The following is a 6,841-nucleotide window of genomic DNA, read 5'->3' on the forward strand; positions in this document are numbered from 1 at the left end:
GAGAATATTCAATGAGAAACATGTTTTCAAGTATTTCATGATAAATTGGGAATATGTGTATTTTTATCAAACTTTGTTACCACATTTAGATCCTGCTAATAACTTACAAGGATAATTGGCCATGCTATCTAATCTCCTGTTGACTTTGTTTCCTAATTTATTATTATTATTTAAAAAAATTTTAATTGTCTTTTTTAAAAAAATACATAGATCACAAAAAATGATACATTAAAAAATGTAAGAGATTCCCATATACTCCACACCCCAACCACCCCACTCCTCTCACATCATCAACCTCTTTCATCATTGTGGCACATTCATTGCATTTGGTGAATACATTTTGGAGCACTGCTGTACTATATGGATTATAGTTTATATTGTAGTTTACACTCTACCCCAGTCCATTCAGTGGATTATGGCAGGATATATAATGTCCAGCATCTGTCCCTGCAATAATATTTAGGACAACTCCAAGTCCCGACAATGCCCCCACATCACATCTCTTCTTCCCTCTCCCTGCCCTCAGCAACTACCGTGGCCACTGTCTCCACATCTATGATACAATTTCTTCCATTGCTAGAGTCACAATAGTTCCATAGTAGAATACCAGTAAGTCCATTCTAATCCATATTTTATTCCTCCAACCTATGGACTCTGGGATTGTGATGTCCACTCCACCTCTAAACTGAGAGAGGGCTTAGATCCCACATGGCTGATGGATATGATTCTCCTGCTTGTAGTTGTAGGCACTCTCAGTTTCCTGGTATCATGGTTGACCATCTTCACCTCCCTGTTAGCTGACCCGGGTAAGTCCAATGAACTGGAGAGTAGGAGTTGCAACTCTACTGAAGCTCAGGACCCAGCTGGCACATGGCCAGTCCAGAGATTCAAGTCTCCTGAGTACACACCAACCCTAGTGCCAACCACAGGTTCAATAAAAGTGACAGAAGAGGCATGTGTAGAAAGGTCACATCTGAGTCCAACTCCTAATTTATTAATTAAAGTTTCAATGAAAGGTGAGTAATGAAGACTGAGAAATGGTTATAAAGTTCCTGGTAGAGTATGGATGTTTACTAATGTATATTATCATGTAAATGTAACTAATATTTATTGAGCATCTACTATGAATGGTCGCAAATCAGACTGTTTTGGAAAGATGGATATTCTGCATTATTAATTATTGGCGTATATTCCACACCTGGTTCATTAATCTTCAAACAATTTGATATACTATGATAGATTCTAAAGTAATATCATGCACAATTTGTGCTTGATGATTCAGAGCTCACTATTTGACTGTGTAATGTGCATAGGATATTATGAAAATCAATTCAAGCAGTATAGCACTAGAAACATTAAAAATGGCCTGGGTTGGAGTGCATTCCTCCTAACCCTTATTAGTCATTATTTAACGATTTTTTTTTTAAAGATTTATTTTTATTTATCTAATTCCCCTCCCCTCCCCCCCCCTCCCCCGGGGGCCTGTTTTCTGTGTCTTTTTGCTGCTTCTGTTGTCATCAGCCGCACGGGAAGTGTGGGCGGCGCCATTCCTCGGCAGGCTGCTCCCTCCTGCTGGGCAGCTCTCCTTATGGGTGCACTCCTTGCGCGTGGGGCTCCCCTACGGGGGGGACACCCCTGTGTAGCACGGCACTCCTTGTGCGCATCAGCACTGCGCATGGGCCAGCTCCACACGGGTCAAGGAGGCCCGGGGCTTGAACCGCGAACCTCCCATGTGGTAGACGGATGCCCCAACCACTGGCCCTATTTAACGATTTTATCTTTACCACAGAAACAGCTCAGGAAAACCATTCCAATTATTTGACTCTTCTACTGGCTTGGACTAGGAAGAGAAAATAAATTATGAATTATAAACATGAGTATGCTAATATTAATAGATAAATATGATTAATGAGAGGAAAACTCTAAAACTTTACCTATATGCTTAGAGGAAAAATCTGTTCTGATTTAATGATTAAAATGAGTATATTTGCATTAGGACTGTGAAGTATCTAGTTTAGATTCCTAGAGTAGTACACATGTATGTCAATTGAAGCTGGGCAAATCATCAAAGACCTGTGATCATATCAGCATCTTAAAGTAGAAAAAAATGTTTTCAGTAATTTAAGGTTTATTATAGAATACGGAAATTCAGACCAGGGACCCAGTAAAGTTCATTATTTCTCATGCCATTTGATTATCTTACCCCTTATGTGATGCTAGTTTGCTGATTTTATTTCCATGTTATTATTTATTTTTTTATATTCAGGTCATAGTACTCAGGATATTACAGCTTTTGATATTTGAATTTAATATCCTTATAAGACAACTGCTGAATCCATTAGTTAGCCATCTGGTTTATAGAGTAGCTTGCCTGCGATTTCTTCAGGCTTTCAAACTCTTGAAATGTTTTGTAGTTAAGAGAATTTGCATTTTAAATGTGTGCATGTGTGTTCATGTATATACTGACATCTTGCTATAGTGTTTCTCTATTTTAGAGCTGAATGAAATGATAGAATGACTTTCAAGTAGATTTAGTAATTGAAATGCCAAAGCGATCTCATTATAAAGTTTTGTTCCCAAGTATATTAGTTTACTATGGCTGCTGTAGCAAATTATCACAAACTTGGCTGAAAACAATACACGTTTATTCTCTTACAGTTCTGGAGGTCAGAAATCCAAAATCAGTTTCACTGGCTGAAATAAAAGTGTCAAGTGGACTCTACTCCCTCTGGGTGTTCTAGGAGAAAAGCCTTTTCCTTACCTTTTCCAGCTCTGTTCCTTGGCTTGTGGCCTCTTCCTTCTTGTTCACAGCCAGCTCGTTAGCAGCTTGCTGCAGTCTTCACGTTCTCCGCTGTTTCTGCAGTACAGTGTTCCCCTGGCTCCCATTTATGAGGACCTTTGTGATTATATTTAGTGCCCACTTGGATAATCCGGCATAATTCCCCCATCTGACGATTCTTAATCACATCTACAAAGACTCTTCTGCTGCACAAGGTGATATCCACAGGGAATTAGAACCTGGATATCTTTGGAGACCATTATTCAGCCAAGATAGGAAAAGCTAATGCAGCAGACCTGAGTTGCTCAAATCCTGCCCTTTCCCAAGGATTTAATGACTGGCCCTCAGTCCAGCCCTTGAGAGATGACCACTGAGCCCTTGGAGTATCTGTCTGAAAAGATTATGTTTTTATGCCTGCAACTACTATGTATGTTATGGAAAGATGGATATTCTACATTATTAATTATTGGCATATATTCCACACATGGTGCATCAATTTTCAGACAATTTGAGAAACTATGATAGATTCTAAAGTAATCCATGCACAATTTGTCCTTGATTCAGAAGTCACTATTTGTATAATTTGCATAGGATATTATGAAAATCAATTTGCAGAGTATAGCACTAGTTGTCTCTTTTTGTGGATTGATATTGTCTGCTTCCTGAAGAACTTTTACTAAAGTGGGTTGTGAAAGTGACCAATTTAAGAACAGCTTCCTTGGGTTTGAATGCTGCGGAATGGATTGGGTTGATAAAGAGCTTACAGATCACTGTTAAACAATCACAGATGTTGTGTAGTAAGCAGACATACAGCAGGTTGTTCCCAAGGGGACAGCTAGCCTGTAGGACTGCATAAGAGCCTTGTAAAGTTTGTTTACCTGAAGAGGGTGATTGTCCTTCCCTTCATTCAAACGTCAAGCGAAACGCCCAAGATGTACCAGTTGAGATGCTGTGTATGCAAGCATGCTCAGTGGATTGGCTTTATGATGCCTGGGACATTCATTCACAGGGACAGGGTGTCCCTTTCCCAGGTCATGTTAAATGATCCAATTAAGGGAGCCTTGTTTACATGGGCACCCCTTGTAACCTTACTGTTGCAAAATGAAACAAGTGGATTTGTTGTCTCAATTTCCTCTTTGAATCTTACAGGTCCTAAGAAAATTAGAGTGAATGGGAAGAGAACGAGGAAAGATTAATATAAGAGTCAAGAGACTCATCCCAGCAAGGTGGAAATCTTTAAATGGCTATTAAGAAAGGGATGAATAAAGCAGACACTAACAGGACTGAAACAAAGGTCTGAATGTAGTACTTTCAGAGGTTGGGTGGACCAATAGCAGCCCTGCTCATTCCCCAATATTGAAAAGTCCTAAACAAATCCACTCTCTTTACCTTCATTTGGAGAAATTTTAAAATTTCAAGACAAAGACAAAAATGACAATGAGAAACTTGACCTCAGATCAGCATATTAATCAGGATGAGGACTAAAGATGGGGCTAGGGTCATCTGGCTGGACCCCACTAGGGACCCAAGGCCATATGCCCAGGTGTGGATAAAATGCCCAGAGGTGAAGAAGAAACTTATCTGAAACCCTGACATGATTGCTTATTGTGCTGTGATCCTAAAATCTGTTAGGTGAAGTTCTAATGGGGACTACTGTCAGATTGGGAGGATATGGAGATGCAATATTTGATAAGCATAAGGTGAAAGTTTGGATAAAATTTGGAATATTTGAATGATCTTTATGTGAAGTCGTTACATCTTCTTTACCTGAATATATTTTGGGATCGATATTAGGTCTGAGTGGGGAGCACTTCCTTTACCTGGTATTGTAAAACAGAAAGCATGTAAATTTGTTCAGTATTAATTGGGCACGAAAATGGGAACCTCTGAAATTACTTCAGACCACATAGATTATTAATTTGAAATGGTATAGGATATGGTATATAGATATATACCATCCATTTTGGTGGGCAAAATAGATCAGTACTTTAATTAATGACATGTTAGAAGAAGGAGTGCTGAAACCATCAAATTCTCTGTACGATAGTCCTATGTGGACCCTGAAAAGGACAGATGTCTCATAGAGATTACTAGCAGACTATGGAGACTTGATAGTGTTTCAGTTTGCACTTAGGCAGACAGGAGCTTATGGGAAAAGCCTAGGAATACCATCCAGTGGTGACCTCTGGTATTTTAGACCAGAAAATAATTGAAACTGCCCTCAATGAGTGAAGAATATAAAACAGTCCTGAACCTGAAATACTTACTATGTCTTCTGGTATGCTTGTACCCTGACCCAATGGGGACTCTTTTTTTTTTTTTTTTAAAGATTTATTTATTTATTTCTCTCTCCTCCCCCCCACCCCGGTTGTCTGTTCTCTGTGTCTGTTTGCTGCGTCTTCTTTGTCTGCCTCTGTTGTCAGTGGCATGGGAATCTGTGTTTCTTTTTGCTGCGTCATCTTGCTGCGTCAGCTCTCTGTGTGTGCAGCACCATTCCTGGGCAGGCTGCACTTTCTTTCACGCTGGGCGGGTCTCATCACAGGGCGCACTCCTTGCGTGTGGGGCTCCCCTATGCAGGGACATCCCTGCGTGGCACGGCACTCCTTGCATGCATCAGCACTGCGCATTGGGCCAGCTCCACACGGGTCAAGGAGGCCCGGGGTTTGAACCGTGGACCTCTCATGTGGTAGATGGACGCCCTAACCACTGGGCCAAGTCCGCCGCCCCAATGGGGACTCTTGACTGTTTTAATAGAGTTAGATGCCAAAGTGGCCAAGAGGAAGTCGCCCTCCATCTTAGCTACTGAGGCTAAAGAGACACAGCTATGGGGCCCTTTTGGACTGCTAAACCTATGGAAGTCCTCTGGGGATGCTTGTAATTTACATCGATGAACTACGACCACCTTTACCCTAAGAGGAGACCAGAATGAGATATATCTTATAGTACAGTGAGCTGGGATAGAAACAATTCTGAATAACAATTTTGGTCCTTCCCATACTCTGCTGTGCAAGAGTATACCATGAACATCAGACTAAGCTCAAACCTGTGACTAGAGGCAAGGTGAATGGCTTTGTCCTCAACTGGCAAAGAACCCAGAAATAATTGAGTCATGGGCAATTTTAATGGCATCTGTCTTACTGTTTTGCCTGAGCTGCTATGACAAATATCTCACTTTGGGTTCGCTGAAACAGTGGGAATTTATTTTCTCAAGGTTTCAGAGGCTAGACGGCTAGCTGCCTGCTGGGGTCAGTAGCACTCTGGGTTTGCTGTGGCAGTCGTTGGGGTCCCGTTAGGCTTGTATCTCCTGCTTCACAGTACAGCACAGCACAGGGTGAATGTCCTCTTTTACTTCTGGGTTCCTTCTAACTTCTGGCTTCTAGCTCCTCTCTGTTGCTTTCTCCTTCTTTGTCTGAATCCCGCCTGTTTAAACATGACTTCAGCAACTGGATTAAGGCCCAACCTCATTCATTTTGGCTACTCCTTAACTAAAATATCATCTTCAGGAGACGCAATTCACAATGGGTTTTCACCCGCACAAATGCAGGTCAAGACCAAGAACATGTCCAAATTGGGGTACACAATTCATTCACCACAACATCTCTTCATAATAATAGGTTGTGTATGTTCATAAACTGTGTTGGAGGGCATAGCAAATACTTCTATACTTCTTACTGCTCCATTCTGTAATGAATTGAAACTGTGCAATGCCCATTTAATGATAAGGTGTAGCACTCTTATTGTTGATTCAATTACCATATGTAAATAAGTCATACGATAATTCTGATATATATGATTAAATGTTTTGGGAAATTTTGTTGAAGCTTCCTCAAACTGTAATAATGACGGGAAATGACTGGCCAGAGGAAGAACTAGATTTGGCTAGCCAAAGTTTAAGATAAGGTGCAACACAGGTTGATCAAAAGAGGAAATGACTTATCAAGCTGTACAAAAACAGAAAGTATATGTAATGGCTTTATAGGCTGGATTAGTGTTTCTTTAAATGTATCACTACCCCACATGGACTCCTCCAAATGGTAGGCATATTCATGCAGATTATGTTGG

This window comes from Dasypus novemcinctus, chromosome 14 (assembly GCF_030445035.2).
Source record: "Dasypus novemcinctus isolate mDasNov1 chromosome 14, mDasNov1.1.hap2, whole genome shotgun sequence".
Lineage (NCBI taxonomy): Eukaryota > Metazoa > Chordata > Mammalia > Cingulata > Dasypodidae > Dasypus > Dasypus novemcinctus.